This window comes from Cavia porcellus, unplaced genomic scaffold (genome assembly GCF_034190915.1).
Source record: "Cavia porcellus strain 051 isolate PalLab524CR breed Dunkin Hartley unplaced genomic scaffold, mCavPor4.1 scaffold_12, whole genome shotgun sequence".
Lineage (NCBI taxonomy): Eukaryota > Metazoa > Chordata > Mammalia > Rodentia > Caviidae > Cavia > Cavia porcellus.
Genome location: NW_026947495.1, coordinates 62,648,064 through 62,670,959, shown reverse-complemented (window position 1 = coordinate 62,670,959; position 22,896 = coordinate 62,648,064). Strand labels below are relative to the sequence as shown.

The following is a 22,896-nucleotide window of genomic DNA, read 5'->3' as shown; positions in this document are numbered from 1 at the left end:
TGTGCAGCACGTGACTAACATTCTTCAGTAGCCCCTCCCTGCAGCAAAGCAGCTCTGATTTTTATGCAGTCATGCAAACTTTCATTATTTAACTTGGAATTTCCCTCGGTCACCTGGTTTCTCTCTGGTTGCAAAGTGATTGGTTCCTTTGACAATACACATGTATAATTCAGTAAGAAAATTTCTTGATAGTTATGGGAAAATTCTGAACAGAACAGGTAACTGTAGGTGCAAATGAGTCCTCCAAGGATTGGAATCCTGTGATATGTGTCCACAGATCTTTCCAAGTTTATTCAAATAAGATCATCAAGCAGCTTTGTGAGTGTAATTACTTTATAAAGAGAGGTTCAGATGGAAATTCTGAAAATGATGTCATATGAAGAAGCAAAAATGTAACTAATAAATAGCACTTTGAGTGTCACTATGCTGAGCTCAATATTTTTCTCCAGTTGTCTCATTTATTCCTACATTAACTCCTATAAAATGAATTATTCCTATTTTATGGGTAAAAATGGTAAGATTTTAGAATTTGACCTTTTTAGGTCAAAGAACAAAGTAAGTGTAGGAAGCCTGTCAGGGGAGAGTTTGGGATTAAAAGCTAAATTCTGTACACCTTCCACCACACCAGGTTAATTCTCAGACATGAGCTTGACTTTTGCTCCTAGTAGTCAATTAGTTATTGATGCCGTCCAGGCTCCCAATTCTGGAAAATCAATAAAGGTCAAGTAAATATGCTGTCTCTGCATACTTGCATTGAGGTTTTAAAACATAAATGCAGGGGTAATGAGTCCAGAGAACAAAAAGAACTTCTTTTATAACTGGACATATAAAATGCAAATCCTAGCCAGGTGCGGTGGCTCATGCCTCAAGAGGCTGAGGCAGGAAGATCACTGTGAGTTTAAGGCAGCTTAGGTTACATAATGAGTTCAAGGGAGTTTGAACTGCATCGTGACACTTGTCTCAAAACAAAACAAAAAAATTTAATCAAAAAATATTCAAATCCTGGTTCCAATGCTTACTAGAGTAAGTTACTTGACATTTTAAAATCTCAGCTATACCATTGGGTTAGTGCTAACATTCTAATGTTGCTGTGAAGATTACATGATTACTGGTATAAGTTTACCAAAGGCAATAACTTGGTTGTAAGTAATTACTTACTAATTACTAATCATTAGTTATCTTGCCTTTTAATCACAGCATTAATAGTCTAAAATTAAATTTTCTGTCTTCAACTCAAGGCACACACTGAATGTTCACTTGCTCCCTCTGTCTGCAGAACCCAAAGGCCACCCCAAGCCACCAACTTAATTATATCCAGGATGCGCACCCGAGGTGAAAAGCCTCCTCATACTGTTTTTCAATCATCATCTCTCAGACTGAGCTGGATGAAGGGAACTAAAACTCACAATTAAAAGTCTCAAGTTTAGAAACACATTCTACTTCCCAAGTTCCCAGATGGCAAAGGTTAAGTGAATTATGTGTAGATAATTCAACAAGGTCCCACGGGAGAATCCTGCTCCCTTCAGACCACTGGCCATTTCAGTATTGGTTTCCCTTCGCCTATGATATCCTTTAGCAGTGGTGCTGCCAATGTAAACATCAAGAAAACTAGAAACATTACAGATGGGGACATTTTTGTAAAAATAAACTTAAATATGTTTTCTAGGGGGAAGTCATATGATTAACACATTCAGTGTTTCTGTAATACCAAAGGCTATTTCCTCTAGCTATTTTCAAGAATAATTGTGAGTAAATTTGCACTCACCTCATATTAAAAAAATATTTGTGCTCTTTACTGTGTTGTTTGGTCACTTAAATTGGACTGCATTGCGGGGAATCTTACTGTGCGAGACCATAATGGGACCCACAACTCTCCTCCAGGCTGAATTAGAACCACCCATTACACCTCAAGTTGTGTGGTAACACCTCCACAGTGTTTCCAATTAACTTTGTAAGTTTTTAATCAGTGACAAATGCATCTTTGTAAATTCAATTTACCTTTTATTGCAACGCCATAAACCGTCTTGCAGCATTCCGGTACATTGTGAACATTTTACTTGCTACTGACATAAGACAGCTGTTGGACCTACAACAAAGGCTAAGCTTTATGAGTTACCTGAATTAGGATGTAGGTGAAGTAATTAAACCCCAAAGAGAAAGAAGGGGGAAAGAGATAGCCCTTCATGATCCACACCCTGCTAGGTAGGCAGGAACCCCTGATACAACTCTGATGATTAAAACCCCAAGACTCCCTTCTGGTTAAAACTGGCAATATGTTGAAAGAGGGATATAAGTGAAAAGGTCAGACATTTTATTAATAAATCCATACGGCTATTTGTTTTTTCTTTTTAATCAGATTCAAATGCAGCCTGTTAAAGAGCCATGGTGATGAGATCATAAATCTCAATAACCTTGAAGATGATGAAGGAAATGCTGCCCTGTAAAGTGATCATCATGCTGCCAGTGCCATCATTTACACATTTTTACAGGTGCAAGGAAAAGGGTTAATTTCAAATTGCTTGCACGAAACGCTCAGAATAAAATATTACTTTATAAGACTTAAAGATAGTAGAGTAAGTGAGCTAATCATGCTAGTTGAAGGTCCCTTTTTATTTTCGTTTCTATCTTTGCTCCTAAAATAAGAAAACAGCAAAAGGTTAGGGGAAAAGTGTAGTACAAGTGTTTGACCTCACTAGGATTCTAGCTTAGATTTTGTTTTGCTTGCTTATTACTAATGACATATTATTAACTCATTGCCTCTTGTCACAAATTATTAGCTAATTATAAATAATATGGTTGAGATGTGTCTTTTGTTACATATTTAATCAAAAGTCTGCATTTTTATATAGGTAGCAAATTTATGAATGACATTTACGGTTTTTCCCTAAAGTATTGAGAAATTCTTTTGTCTTATTTTCAGATTTATCACTCAACTGTGAGACATTTGACATTAAAGATGTAGATCTGAGTTCTGCTATTATCACATTGAAAATATTATAAACATAATTTGTCACAAATTTTTAGACACTGACATTATTCGAGTTCATTAATTCATTCATTAAGCATATTAAGTACCTAATATCTGCCAAAAATAAATACTGAATAAAGGACCTCCTCTCCTGAGGACCAAATATTATATATGAAAAAATTGCAGACTTTATTTACTATTTATTGCAGACCTTTATTTGGACTTCACGTGTTTTTAAAAATCATCCATGACCTAAAACTTTTCATTGACTCTGTACATTGTTATCATTTCTAAACCATAGATTTGGCTTTCATTGACCTTTTCTGAAGGGCATACTCTGAATATTGTTTTGATTCGTCAGTATGTATCATAGATGCTTTTGATAGCTTATGAATTCCTTATAATAAATATACAAACTAGTCAAAGTGCAGTTTTGATTTCATTACCATCTTTTTCTCTATTCTTTATTACATGTATTAAAGAAAGAAGAAAATGCTTGACAGGTTCCTACTGTGCATAGCTACTTTAGAATGTAGAAATTAGATATGGAAAGCACCCCTTTAAATCACTATAAACTGATCATCCGCTTCTCACCATTTCCCCTGGGTGCTCAGAAAAATGCAGCCAGATAAAGGAGAGGAGTTTTAACAAGCAATGTTGAGTTTATGCTTTCTATCCCCTGGTGCAATCTTGAGCCAGCAGAAGAAATACTCTGGCAACACTTCTCTGACTTTGGGGATAAAAGCCTCTGAGCCTTGCTAAAGCGAAAAAATTAGAGAGGCCTCCAAGTGGTTACTAGGCCTCCCCTTGTGATATTCTTCTCCTAATCCTAATAAAACCAACCCAGAAATGTTTCCAAAGGGTCAGAGACGGAAGTGGGCTCCCAGAACTCAGATGACCCTGTTTAGTTCCCTAGGGCTCATCCTATGCTTCAATGCTGGAGGCCAGAACATGCCTTAAAGATGGGGCAAATCAGACGTTAGAAGCAAAGCTTCAAAGATATGCCATGATCAGGACTAGACTAGGGGGACACAGCCCCCAGACAGCAAGAACTTGAAATACCCAGGCATCAAATGCATGACAACCACCCCACAAAATGGATGAGAAGACTGAGGCTCAGGGATTTGGCTGCAGTTATAAATTTAGGGTCCAGAACTAAAACCTATGCTTACCTAGCTCCCCCACTACAGTCTGAACTCCACCCCACTGCCTCTCAAGCGCCCAAGCATCATACTATCTCTGAAGTCCAAATCCTCAGTCCTGAAAAAATAAAATGACTTACCTCTTTAGTTACAATGCTTACACTCCCAGAGTCCCATCCTTCTGTGAAAAATGAAATACTCTCTCAATGCTGTTCCTTTTTACTCTGTGCTCCTAGTTAGGAGTGACTTTCCCCACCACTGGAAATAGACATTAAAGTTGAAGATCCTCTCCCAAATTGAGTCTGCCCTATTTTTGTTGCAAACATACATCTATTTTAGAAAAGTAGACTAATTTCTCGCCTATTGGACTGTTTCTACTTAAACCGTCTTAGAGCCAAAGTCACTTTACCATAATGTATGCCTAGCTTTTTAAATAAAGGCTTCTAATAGGAAGGATTTTAAAGTGTTGCATATGAAAACCAAATCATTTCCACTATGACAAATCTAAAAGAAGCTTTGTATATACTCTGTATTTTTTAGTGATATAAACTCTAGCTCTTAAAGTAATTAATTAGGGATCATTGGGAATTATCATTTGGATCCTGGTCAGGGAACACTTTAAAAAAAATCAATGAACATCGGCATCTTCGGTTTTACACACACACAACAAAGATTAACAACAAATTCCTTGGGCATAATCAGGCATTCTTCACACACTCACATCTGGTATTGTCTGCAACAGCTCAATCAATAGAGAAGAGTAATGTAATAATTATGGCAACGCATTCTATAATTCCTCATTGTGGTAGCAGCAGCATTTCAATAATATTCAGAGAGACTATTTATGGTGCTTAAGGTAAGAGGTTTCTGTCATGTGCAGAATAACAAAATTCAGCAGATATTTAACTCCTGCTTGGAAAAACCTTCATGAAAGTAGAGAAGCAGTTGAGCACTTAGCTTTTCCTGAAGTCATCAGACTTTCTATGGCAGACAATAGTCACAGCACATTGAACCACAGGGCATCCGGACAAATAAAATAGTACTTGATCACCATTAGTTGATAGGGGACTGGTTGTATAAAACATAGTATAGTCAGACAATGAAAGATTATGTGGCTGTTAAGATAAACAAAAACGAAGACGCTCTCTAAATGAAAAAAATCATGAACATATTTTGATGAGTGGACAAGAAAAAATATAGGATAGTGTATAGAGCAGGCTATCTTTTTGGAATGAAAGGAGGAAAATTAAGAATGTGAGTTTGTGTTTACTTTCATAGGCATAGAGATTCTTAACACAATGTTTAAAACTAATTGCAATGTTTTTATCTGGGTGTACGTGTGGAAGGTCAGGGTATTGTCTGGATGGCAAACATGAACGAGTACAGATGTCTGCATGTATGAATACACATAGTTTTTGAACCATATGTGTGTACTCTTTACTCAATAAATTAAAAAGTTATTTAAGTAGTATAGCTATAGCAACAAAAATTAGCTAGGTAAATATGGTGAGATATTATGTGGTCATAAAATAGGATAAAGAAGTTTTTTGGGTACTACTGATACAGAAAGATTTATTTTATTATATTAAAAGAAATATATATATACAGAATAATGTCCTTAAAATACTACCATTTTAATGGGAAGCAGAGGAATATCAATTTGTGTTTGCTTGCATACTATTAATTATCTTTGCAAGGACTATAAATAATGAGTAATGGTGCTTAGTTTTATTGAGGGAGATACAACACAGTGAGGTGTGGTCTGGGAGTGGAAGGGTGACTTTTTGAATAGCCTTTTGAATAAAAGGCTATTTTTCTGTACCTACTTCAATGTATTACCTTTCTGTAAAAGTGAAATTCAAACATTTAGTTTTTAAAACAGTATGTAATTGTAATTATTTTTCCTAACGAAAAAAATGAGTCAATAAATTGATTTCAGAAGTAGAGAAAGAAGCCAAGCACTCTTGAAGTTGAATGTATGTAAGGCAAACCATTTAACAGATCTAACTTTTCAAACTACTAAGCCAGCTCTAATCCAACTGCTAATATTCTTTTGGTTTTTTTCCTACACTAGTTCGACTGCAGTGTGCCACACTGATCAAACTTAGCTTTACAAGATTAACTGGATTCATTTCTTCCCAGTTACATAAATAAATGTCATTCTCTCTCTCTCTCTCTCTCTCTCTCTCTCTCTCTCTCTCTCTCTCTCTCTCTCTCTCTCTCTCTTTCTCTCTCACCTCAGCTCCCACTCCAGGAAGGAAAGACTAAATGGATTGGGACTGTGTAATTTAAATTTTACCTGGTTCATTATCACTTTCAAGTAATTTATGCATTTTAAACAGCTGCTACTCTTCTCTCTATGTGTCAATCATGCAAATTAGCACCACGTTGGAAAAAAAACTAATCTATAATAAATCAATTTTTAAAGTAAGTATTTCAGCATGGTTATCTTTCTCTGTGCAGATCTTTACAGCTGTAAAGTATCCACACTTCCACATTATAATGGAAAGATCAGCTGACTTTTCAACACATCTGAGGCTTTAATCTTAACCCTAGCACTTATAAACTATATGTTATTGGATATTTCCTTTAAATCCCTTGAGCTTCAGTTTTCCTTATCTGTAAAATGGGAATGAGAATGGCTATTCACAAGGATGTCATGTGAATTAAATAAATATGTTTAAGCACTGATTAGAATGCCAGAGTCTTGGTTTTCCTGAGACTCTCCTTTAGTACTACAAATCCTATGTCTTGGGTAAGCTCTCAGTGCCAGGCAAACCAGAATGATCACCCTGTCTGATACCAAAGGAAAAAAAAAAGAAAGAAAAAGAAACGCAACCTGCCAGGTGGCTGAGCTCTGTGCCACTGGCCCTCTGTGTCACTGTGAATAAATGAGAAGTTTAGACCAACTCTTTCCATAAAATTCTACTTTAGGAATAGAGATCCCCCAAATGCCATGAGACATTTCTGAACATCGGCAACAGGAGAAGCAAAGGCTCAACAGCCTGGTTCCGTGCCCCTCCTGTAACTGAGCACCAATGCTAGGTTGGAACAGGATGAATTGGACCCACCCTTTCTCTGCCACAGTAGCCCAGTGTGATAGTTCGCCTGCCAGAATCTCAGAAAACTCTTGCAAGAAGTGGATTATCAGTTGGGCTGAAGGTTGAGTGAAATGTTCCTAAGCATCTGAGTGACAGAGGCTCCAGGCTACAGCCCAGACAGACAGGGGAGTGCTGGTCGTCTTGAATGCAGATCATAGGCTAGAGAGGTGGCAGGTTTAGTGAGAGCAGATAGTAAATACTCTATTTTACTAGGTCACAGCAGTACCACCCAGGTTTCCAAGGGGGGCAGAAATGGCAGCTTTGGATAATGAGGACGAAGAGGGGAGAAGAGAACTGAAGGGAAGCAGAAAAGCGGGGCCAGGACACCGTTTCTCTGGAAAGGCCAGGAGATTTGAACACGTGAGTACGTGACATTAACAGCAGCACTGGGGTGGGGTGGGGGGTGGTAAGGGTAAACAACTTTCGTTGGAAAGGAGCAAAGAAATTTACTTTTTCCACACTTTAGGTATAAGAAGAGAATAAAATTTCAGAGAAAAGGAAAATGGTAGGTGAAATGTGGATTTGATGTTTTCAATCAGTAGAGTAAAATAATATCCAACACCACCTTCCTTTTCAGCTAATTTAACTATCACCTTAAGTCAGTGAGTTATCTTGGTGTTTTTGAACCTAGAACAGGGGTGCTCGGTGAATGAGAGGGACAAATAATTTAATGCTCTGGTTAATCCGGGGTTTATTGAAGGTTTCAAAGGAGAAATGGCTGCTGTGTTCCAACTCTGACTTTGAATTTTGTAAAAATGTAGCAGCCCACTCTATTCTCCCAGCAATTAAAATATAAAAGTGAACTTTTCCATCCTTTTTAGAAAAGGTTTATTAATAAAATATTTTCATTAAAAAGTTATGAAAAATAAAGTGTGACGAGAAAGGATTCTCACATAGCCCATAACTCAAACACTAGTATTTTGGGACCAGTATTTCTCTCTAGTTTGTTCTTGACATTTTTTTTATGGCTTGGTATTAGGCAAATAATACATATCAGAGTTGTGTGACCTTTTTACCATAAAAACAGTTTTCTCATAGTACTGTAGACTATCATCAGTTTGCACACAATCCATCATTTTAGTATCTGCATTCCAAGATGAGGCCATATCATAAGTGATTTAGTCACTCTATTTGGCCATCTGGATAGTTTTTTTAAGTTTTTTGCTTTTATACATAATATACCAATGTGCAACTGTATACAAAAGGGGTTTTCTAATTTGTTGAGAATCACTTACTTAACCTGATCTCCCAGAAATACGTTGTTTTTAAAGACTTTATTGAATGTAGTTCACATGCTATATAATTTACCCATTTTATAGACTTCTTGGTTTTAGTATATCCAGATATATGCAACCATCACCACAGTCAATTCTGAAACGTTTTAAATATCCCAAAAAGAAACTCAGGACCCTTCAGCTATGCTGTCCCTGTCCCTCAACCAACATTTCCTTCCTACCAACCCTAGACGATCAATAGTCTACTTTCTGTCTCTAGAGATTTCCCTGTTCTAGATATTTCATATGAGTGGAACTATATAATGTGTGATCTTTTGTAACTGACTTCTTTTTTTTAACAATGTCTTAAGGTTCATTCATATTATAGCATATAACAGTACATCATTTCTCTTTATAATTAAATAATACAGCTATATGGTATGGATGTGCAACATTTTGCTTATTCATTTGTTAAAGGACATTTGGATTCTTTCCACATTTTGGCTCTTACAAATAATGGTGCTATAAGCATTAGTGGAAAATTTCTGTGTGTACATGTGTTTTCATTTCTCTTGAGTATATACGTAGAAAGGAATTGTTGGGTCGTAGGGCTAGAAATATAATTTCTGTTCCAGAGTTTTGACAGTTTTAAGTTCCTTAGTAAGTTTCAGAAGTGTCTTGATTGAATTAAGTTCCTTAGTAAGTTTCAGAAGTGTCTTGATTGAATTTAATTCTGACTGAGGATCTGGCTTTTAGTTAGCAGTTGGTTGGTTCTCAAGGAGCAATGACATCTTGAAGTAAGTCTAGGATAGTGCTGTCCAAGGGAAATATGATAAGAATCAAATATGCAATTTTAAATTTTCTAGAAGCTACATTTTTAAAAAGTAATCAGAAATACGTGAAATTAATTTTATTAATTTATTAAACTCAGTATATGTAAAACATTGTATGAAAACATATGAAAAATTTAGTAAGATATTTCACATTCTATTATTCTTTGCATTCAGTTTCTAAAATCTCACATGCATTTTACGCTTCAGTGTATCTTATTTGGAACTAGTCGCATGTGGCTAGTGAGAACTACATTAGAGAATACAGGTCTAGAAGTCTGACTAATCTTCAGAAGGTAGAAAAAATTTACTTGTTAAAACACATCCTCACATTTATTTCCCCCTTTTACCTTCCTTTTACCTTCCTTTTTTTTTTTTTTAACAAAATAAAACAGGAACAGATTTTAGCCACGATTCCTCCTACATAGAAAATGGTTAACTAAGAACTGTTTCTACATGCTGCTCCGTATTTCTTTCTGATAAATAACAGAGTATATTTTTCAAAGAATATTAAAATATCTACTCTTTTACCATAGTTAATTTGAGTAGACCCTGAAGATGTTTGTGTTTCTTGGATCTACACGATTGTGTTGGAGGTTAGATATCAATGCTAACATCTCCAAAATTGGCAAATAATGTCTATTATTGGATCATTACTGATGAAATAAATAGGAAAGAAGAACAGGCAAGTAAATTTCACTATGCTTACACTGGTAAAAAACATGTTTTTCTACTTATTCTTCGTACTACAAAAGCTATTTGATCTGAGATCCTACATAATCCCAGGACACAACAGTTCTTCTTTGTTGTATGGCAAGTACCTGCCATGCATAATTATTTTCCAAAAGCATATCAGGTCAGAGATGAAGCAGAGAATGGGGAAAAAGTCCATGGTGACCTCAGGCAGATTTTTTTTTCTAGTGTGAATCAGTTGGATAGTTATTACCACCTGGCACTGCTAATGAGTCTAGTCGGGAAAACAAAGCTGCCAAGCGTCCACGGCAGGCTGCCCTGCAGTCCTGGACCAGAGGGGTCTTTGGGGGTCTGTTGAGCACTGGAAATTACACTTTAAGGTGTTCTGCTGATTATAGATAACAAGTTCCTTAGTTTGAAAAAAATATGTTGTTTAGAAGTCATTATTGTTGATTCATTTGTATTTCTAAAGCTATTTTACGTGTTCATAAAAGAATTTTAGAAGCTTTAAGTGTACCCTACACAGTAAAACTATTTATAATGTCCATGAAGGAACTACTCCATTTCTTCCAAGAAAATATTTCCACTACTAATTCAAATTATCTCTAAGCAACCTAAATAGACACAATAGTGTGATCATTTAGAACAGGAAGTCCTGGATTAAAAGGTGAGCTCTAATATTTAGCAGCCCTGTGACCTGAAGCAAGGTATTCTTCTGTGCATAAGATCCATCTTCTGCTATTATCAGACAAAAGGAAGGAATAAGGGAGAGAGGAAGGGGGCTGTAAAGCAGGGTAATGAGGGGATACTATGAAAATACCACAATTCAACCTAATATTTATAAGAGTAACATGTAGTAATAAAGATACCAAAGTAAATAAATAAAAAGAACCCTTCCCTGAAAACAGGAATAATGGAAGAGTCCAACATGGCAATGGATGTGCAAAGCTTAGCAGAATGCCTGTCGTTACTGTTTGATATGTTCTTTTTGTTATCATGCACACCTCACTTATTTCAAGCTTTAACAGCATAAAGAATAACAACAACAACAACAAAAAAGCCCAGGGAATAGCAAATCAAGCATCCATTATTATGTTACCCAGCTGCTATTCTGGGTAAGAGAAAAGCATGGCCATCCCACAGGTTCTGAGAACCAGGGCAAGAGAATGGGGTGGATGGCAAGGAAAAGCAGTAGAAAGCATTACTGCATTCTCCAAGAAACTTCACTAATTCATCCAAAAATTGTTAACTAATTAATTCCATACCTATGCATGAATCACTAAGTATATGCAAAACACTGTGCTGAGTCTTGGGATTACAAAAAATCAGATATGTTACCTGCCTTCGATAATTTTAGAACCCTGCAGAGTTGCCTGTATTATATATGCACTACCTTGACTTGTAGTCATTGGCTTGCTCGGCAGCTTCATTCTCCTGTCCTGCTGGTATCTGCTCTCACTCACATTCGTATCCCTGTTCTTAGCACAGTGCCTGGATCCTAACAGTTACTCAGTAAATGTTTGTGGAAGTGGATTTGTTAACATGAAGGGGGCAATCAATCATTTTCAGATTTCTAAAAGGAAAAGTCACATGCGCACATGCTTGTAAGTTTTTTGATGCTAAGAAAGTGGAACTTTTGATATTAGGTTAGTACTATATTAAATATCAGTATTAGATAACTTTTTAAGATAAGGGTTGCCACGCAATATCCAAATGTAACTATCACAGTCATATTTTTCCATAAGTTTCTTTAACTACATGTACATAAAATATATAGACATTGTATTGGGGGCTGGGGATTTAGCTCAGCGGCATAAGCGCCTGCCTTGCAAGCAGGCAGTCGTGAGTTCAATCTCCGGTACCGAAAAAAAGGAAAAAGACAAAAAAAAATAAATAAATAAACATTGTATTGTACTATTGTATCTAATTAAGGGAAACAAATCGATGAAATGTACTTTATGTAAATAAGCTATTTTTCTTGATGTTTGGAAAACCTATTTCTAAATGAGATACTGTAACAAGTCTTGGTTGAGTCATAAATGCTTCAAGATTTGCTTCCCATTCATATTAGCCTATTCTTCTATTAAACCAAAGATAAATCTTTGCTTAAGGATTTATAAATAAATTCTTAAATAAAAATATAATTTTATTTAAAATATAATTTTAAAACTGATTACAAATAAGAATTATTTTCCAGTTTGCATGTGGATATAAGTCAACAGAGCAATATGTTAGACTGTTACAGTGCAGTTGATAAAATTGTGTCTTGAGGAGTATGTCCTTTCTGATGTCCTATGCCCTAAACTGTGCATTATTATATTACTACTGGACCGCATTCAATTGCAGAAGTTCATAGCTAGTATTCTTTGATAGGATGGGGAGAGATAGGATGGGGAGAGATAGGAGATTCTTGCTCTGTTGAAGCTGATTATAATCAGTAGTCTACAATCAATTGCTAATTTACAACCTAATCCAAGCTTGATGACTTTCCATTAATCTGTGGTGAGTTTTTATTTCTTATTCCAAACTAAATATGTAAACAAAAAAATTAGCCAAGTCAAACTGGCACTATTTAATTCTCAGAGCTCCCTCTGCTGGTACTGAAAGATGACAAATTTACAGAGCGCTTAATTAAGAACATAATGTCATTATTACTTCAATTTTGCCATTTATATTAGAGCTAAATTTACTGTTGGATGTTTATGCAATAAAACCAAATGTTTTGGTTTACAGTTAGCCAGTTTTCCACTAAACATTAAGTGATATTTTTGTGGTCTTTTCATCACAAAATTGAGCTATTTTGTATTTAAAATAAATATTTGCTAGAGTTATATAGAATAATTTATAGGATTATTTATACAAATGATTACCAACAGTTTACACAAACAGAAAAATTACATTTAGTAGAGACTAATTTTAGTGAAAATTTAGTGGCTACCCAAACTACTTAATCTTCTCCTGTATAATTCCTTTATAACATAAATATATACCCTACATACTACCTGATAAAAATTACTTTATGAAGCATAATTCTCATCTCAATACTATATGTATATTACATTAAAATTGGAGAAAAATAATTCAAAGTAGAATGCTCTGAGACTGAGCACTCACATATGATATATATAATATATATTATATATATATTTGCTCTTTTAACTTTGAAAAACACTCATATTTTATCCTGACAATACATGAAATAAAGTATAGAATTTCATCGTTTTGGGCAACAGAAACAGAGATCAGAGAAGTTAAGTGAGTGGCCAAAAGTTACATACTAGTTAGTAGAAAAGAGGCGTGGGCTTCCCTGACAAATCTCAAAGGTCTGTGTCCCTTGAGTTCTATTTAATAAAAATTCATCAAGTAAATTCTTTCTGGGGATGTAGCTTTGAAGTAGAAGTGTTGCCTGCTATGTTTTGATGCCCTGGGTTTGATCCTCAGAACTGAAGAGGAAAAAAAAAAAAAAACCAAGAAAATAGTAAATAAATTATATAGGTTTATATTAACTATGTTTGTCCTGGATTGCCTTTCTGTATTTATTCAAAACAATATTCTCATCAAATCCATTCTTAAAATCTCAAGTCGTTTAAGAGATATTAACAATTTTCCGCTAAGGATTCTGGGAATGACTGAGAAGGAAGAAGGCATTCAAGAACTAGCCAGATGGAGTTCTAGCCAGGATCTTGAGAGACCTCCAGCTAGTTCTCAGCTAAAGCTGTGCGTATGTAGGTACTGTCCTCTCTTGAGACTCTTTTTGATCCTACTGAGACCATGTTAGCATTATCTACTTTGTTGGATTTTCTCAAAACTCCAGGCTTCAAGATCCTTCAGGAAGTAGTAAGAATTCTATGATTATATGGAACTGTAACCTTGTTCTAATTGGGTCAGTCTCAAGATAAAAACAAATGAATACTCCAGCTCCCAGGAGTCCCTCAGATGCATAAGTAGAGTATTTTGAAACCAATCAGGGACTTAGCTTTTTTCCATGCATAAATGAACAACCATTTAGCAAAATTTAATCACAGACTAGAAACCAAAAATTCTGATCAAACGCAATCCTTAGTGAAATAGGTTTGATAGTTTCAGTTCAGTGCATATCATGAGAGCACTCTGACACAACTGATAGGATGTTCATGAAAAGGTAATATACAGATCCACAGATTAAATTACTTTTCACCCCAAGAGATATTTATAGGGGTGATCTGTCAAGGTTACAGGGAAGAGCAGTAACATGACAGTCAGAAGAATGTTCAGCTACAGCTTACATTGCTGGGACATAAAAACACTTGCAATTTTTTCCTTATTACTCTTATTGCAATTGATAACTTTTCATTAAAAATTATTGGTATGGAAGTCAATTCTAAAGATTTATAGTTATTTTTGTAATTAAATAAAAATTCAAAAATACATTAATTTTTATCATAAAATATATGTGAAATTACTCTGTAAGAAAAAAAGTCAATTTATTTTTAATAGAATAGATACTACTTATTCCTTAAAATAAGAAATAAAGAACAGAAATATGAAATTGTTATGTTTTTGCAACCATAATATCCATTTAATTGCATATATAAATATATTACTTCTCTGACTACAAATTTTAGGAAATAACTCACTTTTAACTGCATTTCATTGTTAGCAAATACAGATAGATGAATGTACTACTCCACAAATTCTATTTCAGTATCTCTTATTTGGAATAAATCTGATCCAATTGACCTTTAGACTTCACACACATAAAAATTCTATTATTAGTTTGATTTCATCAATAGTTCAGAAATCATACCTTCACATGTATAGTACCACTTTAACTATATTCAAACATCTGATTACTTCATTTTTTATAAAGTAAAACAAAGAAACCAAAAACAACTGAAAAATTATCTATAAAAATAAATTTGGCTATAGCTCATCTACTTTACTCATGAGACAGTTCGTGGTTTCTCATTTATTCATTCCAAACAGCACTGTTACTCTGGTAGAAAAGTATTGCTAGAGATAGTGACCCTAGCGTTGCTGACATTAAGAACACCATTTTATGTGTACCACATGCAAATCAAATTACCACCTACGTACCAAGAAATGGGGAACTATAAAATTGTAAAACGCATACACAAAACTATCCATCTATAGTCCACTCATAACATCAGAAAGCAAGATTGAAGTGTGAATTTTATAATCTTTACTGTATAGTAAACTGAAGAGACGGTATTGCCTGCTAACTCAGCTAAGGAATTTTTACTCAACCACTTGGCTGAGACCAGTTGTCACTGACCCAGAGAGAGACCCCTGTGGTTTATACTTAGGAGAGAGGACAAGTCTCTTCCTCCATGCCTGAGTGCAAACCTGGTTTCAGAGGCCGAGCAGGGACGGGAAGAGACCAGGTTGGCAGCTCACTTGTTTTGCACAAGGCCACCTGGACAGGGTCTCCAGGGCAGGTTCTTCTGTTCTGCTGTACAGAGGCACAGGAAACCATGTCCCCGGGAAGACCGGGGCAACTTCCGGCAGGGGTAAAGGAGAGAAGGATGAAGTTCCTTTTGATGTTGAGGTATAATTTGACAAGAACAAGAAATGAAGACTTGAGACGTATTTCATAACCCATTGTCCTCTCAAAATGATAAATCACAATTTAAGCAGAAAGTTGTAGCAAATACATTCTGCAAATCAACCTTTCAATCCTGAGTTTAAGTCCCACTTTTCTCTCATAACTTTAACCTTAAGGAAGTCATGGTTCTTACAGAGTTCTTTTGGTTCTCTCTTAAAATGTTGAGCTCAACAAAGTTCTATAAAGATATATTGCAAGACAAATTCCTTTTTGAATGATCTCGTTGAGAATCTATAAAGACACATTTGGAAATCTCTAGTGACTAGAGAATCTCAGAGTAGTCTTTCAGAATGAGTCACAGCTTCCATATGTATGAAGACTCTTCACCAAAAGTCCTCGAACTTTTTATGTCTGCTAATTAAGAAGATAGATAATGATGAAAAGCTACTGCCAAGTTAATGATTAATTTAATTTTAAATTAGATTACATTTAATTAATCCTGACATCTAGATATATTTGGAAAGTAACATTACTTGTATATGGAGACAGCCATTCAAAATCAATTCACAGATCTTTTACAGTAGCTCCAGAGACCTCTAGAAACTAACATTCATTGGTTGGAAAACACTTCTTCTTTTTTTTTTTTTTTTTTTATTTAAGAGGAAAAAGAGAAAAACACAAAACAAACCAAAGCGGTGTAAGGGTACACGTAATACAGAACTACAAAAAAACAAAACAAACAAACAAAAAAAAAACATAACAGTAAGAAATCACCTGTTAGTATATTACATATTATCATCTTGAAAATACACTTCTTAACCAAGCTCACGAAAATCATAAGTAACCGAAATGCCTGACCATTTTGAATGTACATATGCTTTGATTTGGCTACATTCTGAAAACAGACCACATGATATGCCTTCCTTTTTTTAGATTAAATACATTTTGAATGCTAAAAGGATACAGAAACTGAAAAATGAATACTTAACCAGCACTGAAACAAGAGGCTTCACATTTTAACACAGGAGAGGATGTCATTAAAACTGATCCTCATCTGAAAAAACCTTTTCTTTTTTTATTCTGGAAAAGGAGAAGGTAAAAACAGAAGAAGTGATTAAGTAGTAGAATCCGATGGTAGCTAAGAGTCTAGTTTTCAGAGCCAGGCAAAGCTTGATTGGAAAGCAGGTCTCAGCCCTGATGACCTGTAGAACCTTGACAAATTTCTCCAAATTTCTGAGTACTTTTCAGCTATGAAATAGGAATAGTTCCTACTTCAGAGAAAGGCAGTAAGTGTTTAACGAAATAACTGTAAAGTGGTACATAGTAAGAATTTTTTAAAATAGTAGCCATGTTATATTAATATTAGGGAATTTTATTTGTAAATGTATATGCTAGTGAGGCTTCAGTTCATAAAGCTAATATTTTTAATATATAGAGAGAAAAATCATATTTCAGACAAACCTAGATTAAATGCTAGAGCTTCAAAATGAGAAGGGAGTGTAGATAGGTATTTCTCCTGCCACTGCTTACATCAACTGTAGAAAGTGGGAGCAGGAGACAGAATTTTTTCGCTTATCTTGTGACTAAACTCTTTGCTGAGGCTAGAAATACTAAAATCTGCACTTCTGGTACTATGGGTTCCAACTGCAAAAAAATTACACCAATTTCTAACAAATGTTGGTGCTTACACACACACACACACACACACACACACACACCTGTAGATCTAACAAAATACCTGAGACAAACATCAATTATAATAGCCAAATTGCTTTTGGACCTTATTACTGTTCAAATGAAATTTATAGGCTGCATTTATGAAAAGAACCTATATCACCACATCTAAATAGCATTATGTATTCCACTGCTAGGTATAGAGATTGTTCACTGTCAGAAGGGTCTCAGAAGGGCTCATAATCTAACATCATACTTTTCCCTTAATAGACTATTAATTCCCTCCTACCACCTCTTCAAAAGAACAGTTGAAAAAACATAAATCAAAATATGTTGTGACTTTAAATTGGAAAGCCAAATTTCTATTCACCCTTGAATAACTGCAAATACTACACATGTATTTACCTTAGATATAAGGATCTATTTCTTCATTTCATCATGGTATAAGGGCAGAGTAGGAGTTGCAACTTGAAATTTCCTTTTTCTTGAAACATTAAAATACCCAGGAGCCAAACATTTAGCTTCACTTGAAATAAGGATTGTAACACCAAGAAAGTGTCTTTGGCCCTTCAGGGATTTTCTTGAAGTCTGCAGAAAATCATGCTGATAGCACCTGAAGGATCAGGAGGGGACAGTTCAATTACATTGGGAAACACTGCAAGGAAGATCTGCACATAATTCTCATAGTGCTCATTACCTCTGGCTTTCTGCCTTAGCAACTGCCATGTACTACATCAAGCGTGTAAATGTTCTATGCATGATGCTTTTTTGTCACAGCCTTTAGGCCCCCAGGGTACAGACAGGGCTAAGAGAAAGTTAGCGTAAGACAATTGGGACCCAGTTCCCTAACTTTTCAAAGTGTTGAGGTTTTAATCATGAAACTTAGGAAGAATAGCAATATCCAGATGTACTACAAAAAAGTTAGTTTGAAGCATAAAATAGTCCTATGAAGGATAGAAGGAGGTAACCATCTTTCTCTAGGTTTTGGTGTTTGTTTTCAGTATAAGGTTTGAAAATTCAACCCAAGTCTCCAACAAAATCTGTCCATGTGTCCTAATCCATTTCTGCCATGCTATTCTGAAGTCATATAAGGTCTAGGCTTTGCTCTATGACATTCACAATTTCCTGTTTCGTTTCCTATCACTCACAAATTCACTCATCCATCCCATGAGTATTCATGGAGCCCCTATTGGGCACTAAGCATAAAGTTTAGGTGGGTTTGCACTCCCTGCCTGTAAAGAGATTAAAATCTATGGGAGAGATCAATGATGCACAGATACATATGCAAGTACAAATTACAAATATGATGGAAGGCACAGATGAAAATGGTCCCTTATGGTGACATTGAAGCCACAGACTGCAAAATAAGTAGTCCCAGAGCTTTCTGGGAAGAGAAAACGATTAGAAAGAGCTCAGGGATTCCTAGATGTTCTCGGAAATCACAGAACACCCATGTGACAGAGGCAGAGCAGAGGAGGGACAACTGCTGCAAACGCTTTGGAGAGGGGCTCTGGGCCATACCCCATAAGAGCTCACAGGACTTGCTCCTTTGGGATTTCTGTCGTACAATGAGAGACTTAAGTGAGGAGTAAAGACCTGCTGTGTGCTAAATGGCTGAAATGTTAAACAGAGAAGATAGATAAAGAGGTGTTTGCATGTGGCCCTCTTATTGGAGTAGTTCTCTTCTTTTTGGCTTCAAAAGAAGCTAGAAATGCAAATGGGAAGGTAAACACCAACACAAGTAAGCACTGTACTGCTAACTAAATTTCATGTAGAATTTAAAAACTATGGCACATCCTACTACTTAATTTCCCCGAGAATCATTCTTTCTAGAGAAACTGGACAACCTTAAGGAGTTATATTGAAATTACATGACAAGATGAATGATTGTAAAACATGTAACACTATGACTGGCACTTAGTAGGTGCTCAGTTATATTATTTTTATCATTTGAAGTAAAATAGTAGCTCCTGAGGCCCTCAGAAACCTTCATTTTAAAAACTCAATGTACTTATTTTGAAACTTGTGAAGTCTTGGAAGTTACCTCATTTAAATAAGTATCATTTTACTTTCTTTTTCTTTTACATTTTAGAATAGAGGCTAATTTTGCAAAATAATGAACAACCTACTAAATGTGTCAAAAGCCTAAAGCTTCAAAGTATAGAGATGGATGCGGTACACACATGTAGTCCCAGCTCCTCAGCAGACTAAGGTGGGAGAATGATTGAACCCAGGAGTTTGAGGCCAGGCTGGGCAGCATAGCAAACCCCATGTCAAAAAGAAAAAGAAAAATTCAAAGATTGTTCAATGCCATTCTGGTAGTAGATTTTTTTTTAATTTTGGTTAATATATAGGACTATAGAACATATTTTATATTGTCTCTCTCTGTCTCTGTCTCCACATCCCTTTGTCTCTGTCTCTCTGTGTGTGTGTGTGTGTGTGTGTGCCCACACATACACATATGGAGAAAAAAATACTTCAAATATAAATGTATATCCCATTTAAATTTTGCTTCTAGTCTTAATCAATTGTTCACTAAATCTGAATTATGTTGTATGAGGATATTTTTCATGGTTATCCTTTGCATATAGAAATAAACAGTATCCTGCAACACCGTCCACATTTTTCCTTAACCCATCTTCAGTTTTTAGCAATCTAAACAGAAATGAATTTGGCTTCATTTCTGGGGAAAAAGTAAAATTGTGGGTTTTGGAATTCTGGCCTAGGAACAGTTTGAAAGTATCTGGGAAGTGCTTTAAAAATGACCTCTAGCCTTTTTAGAGGACCTGCAGCCCAAAGGACCCTAATCTGGCAGCCTCCAACCTTTAGGGTTTTTTCTGACTTTCCTCCCCTCTACTGATGACCTACATAGACAAAAACCATGCATGGTATGGAAGATATGTGAATCTAATGCCAATTATCGATGCTCTATGGAGCTGTATGCTATGATTTAAAAAGCACAAATCAGATCAAATGAAGATACCACAAATATAATTTATATCCAGGAAAATCTGGATAAAATATTGTTAAAGAATAGACCACAAAATGGACTATAGCTCTGTTTTTTAAGGACTATAAAAAGCCATTTTTCTAATGTTGTTCAGTCGTGGGTCAGCCACAGAATTCCTTTTAACATTAAATGCAGATGAAGAATGGAATCCACAAACATTGCGGAAAATCACCAGCTTTTGGATCTTTCTTGGAAAGTCAGTTCAGACAATGGACCACAGATACAAGTGCCCTCTGGCTGAAGTCTTGGAAAGGAACAGGAACTGTCTTTCCCCTTCTCTTCCCATGCCAGATAGGAGGGAGTCGGGAGTTACAAGCTCTAAAATACATGATTAGAAGATTCCATGAACCAGGAGGAGCAACAGTCTGCTCTGCCTCCTGGTGGGGTGAAAAGGAGGAATGGGGAGGCGTTGTGTTACCCAGCAGCTTCTTGTACTGCTCTGGTATTTCCGTGCCATCAATGCTTTGGGGGCCACTGAACAGTTTGAGAACCAAGGCACTAGTTGTCAGCAGCTGTCAGAGTAAAACTTGAGACAGACTCCACCTTAAAGGTGGAGGGTCTATATTCAGAGACTGCAGCTCAGGAAGGCAATCTGCTGTACTTTCTATTGCAAATATCATTTTTTAAAAAATTCTCTTGGTCCAGTTGGCTTGGGTAACGTATTGGTGATGTGACCATTACTAATGATGGTGGACGATCCTGCAGATAAAGTGCTTTGTGAGCTGGCTGCTGTCAAGACGAAGAAGTTGGAGATGGAACTACTTCACTGATTGTTATTGCAGCAGAGCTTCTGAAACATGAAGATGAACTAGTCAAACAGAAAATTCATCCCCCATCAGTTACCAGTGGCCATTGACTTGTTTGAAAGGAAGCAGTGTGCTGTATCAGTGAAAAGCTAATTATTCATACAGAAGAACTTGGAAGAGATTGCCTGGTTAATGCAACTAAGATGTTGATGTCTTCCAAAATTAATGGAATAAATGTTATTTCTTTTCTAATATGGCAGTAGATGCTATACTTGCTGTTAAACAACACACTTGCTGTTAGACACACAGGCCAGCCTCGCTCCCCAGTCAGTTCTGTAATATTCTGAAAGCCCACAGGGGAAGTTGGCCAGAAAGCATGCTGATCAACTGTGTGGTAGAATCCAGAATATACCCAAGAAAATAGCTAATGCAAAAATTTCCTGCCTCAACTTTAGCCTAAAGAAAAGAAAAATAAAGTGGTACATAGCTGGTTATTTCAGACCCTAAGAAACTGGGCCAAATTAGACAGAGACCCAGATATCATCAAGGAGAGAATGCAGAATAGCCTCACAACCAGTGTCAATGTTATTCTAACCACTGTTGGAACTGATGACGTTTCTGAAGTATTTTATGGGGGCAGGCAATATGGCAGTTAGGGTTAGACCCTGAGCACATTGCTAAAACTTCTGGGGCAACTATTCTATCAACCTTAGTCAATATATGGGCTGGGGATTTAGCTCAGCAGCCTAAGCGCCTGCCTTGCAACCAAGTGGTCGTGAGTTTGATCCCTGGTACTGATTTTAAAAAAAGTGTATCAACCTTAGTCAATATAGAAAACAAACTTTTGAAGCTACATTGTCAGAACAAGCAAAAGAGGTGGTACTGTACAGAATTTGTGATGATGAACTGATATTAATCAAAATACTAATGCTCATTACATCTGCATCAGCCATCCTACATGGGCAGACAATTCCACATGTGATGAGATGGAGCACTCTTTTCACAATGCACTTTGCATGGTGAAGAGAGTTTTGGAGTCAAAATCTGTGGTTCTAGATGGCAATGCTGTAAAAGCAGCCCTTTCTGCACACTTTGAAAACTGTGCAACTAGAGTGGGATCTCGGGGACAGCTTGCTATTGCAGAGCTTGCAAGATACCAGTATTCACGCTGGCAGTGAATGCTTCCCTAGACTCCACCGATCTGGTTGCAAAATTAAGAGTTTCATATCATGGGGCTCAAGTTAACCAAGAACGTAAAAAATATAAAATGAATTAGCCAGACAACAAGCAAGCAAGGCTGTTTGAACCAACCACAATTAAAGTAAAAAGCTTGAAATTTGCTACAGAAGCTATAATGACCATTTTTCAAACCGATGATCTGATTAAATTATACCCTGAAAGAAAAAATGAGACACATGGGGATTATGAAGATGCGCTCATTTTGGAGCCCTTCATGACCGATCTGATTTCTACTTCATTTATGACAATTTTAGATGCAATGCCTTGTGTATAGCACACTAAAGTGCAGCAAGCTCTCAGAAGAAAAAAGAAGAGGGAGAAGGAGTGTATTTGACAGGGTTTTACGAGAGAGACAGATATAACACGACATATACAGATGTAAAAGAAACAACAAGATTGGCTTACAATGGTCAGCCACAGAGTCCGATGAGGAAGGATGTAGAGGGTATCTACACACTGCAGGCCAAAAGATTCAATCCAAGGTCTGGAGTTCACCCTAGTGTCTTGTGCAAGTCCACACCAGCAGGCTGATGGGTCTGCGACAGAAGGCCGAAGGCTCTGTGATGAAAGGCTGAAGAGTCTATGCCGGAAAGCTGACGAGTCTACACTGGAAGCCAGGAGAGGACGTCTAAACAGAAGGTGAAGCCTGCAGCTTCTCCCAAGAATGGAATGCATTCGTCCTTCCTCCTTCCCTTTTATACCTCCAGGTGATGAGCCACCCGAGGGTGGGTCTT

General features: G+C 36.3%; 1 pseudogene; it reads left to right on the top strand.

Moving 5' to 3' along the window:
• Positions 1 to 7,463: 7,463 nt before the first annotated feature.
• LOC100724980 (T-complex protein 1 subunit alpha-like) lies at positions 7,464 to 22,444 on the top strand (annotated as a pseudogene).
• Positions 22,445 to 22,896: the final 452 nt, after the last annotated feature.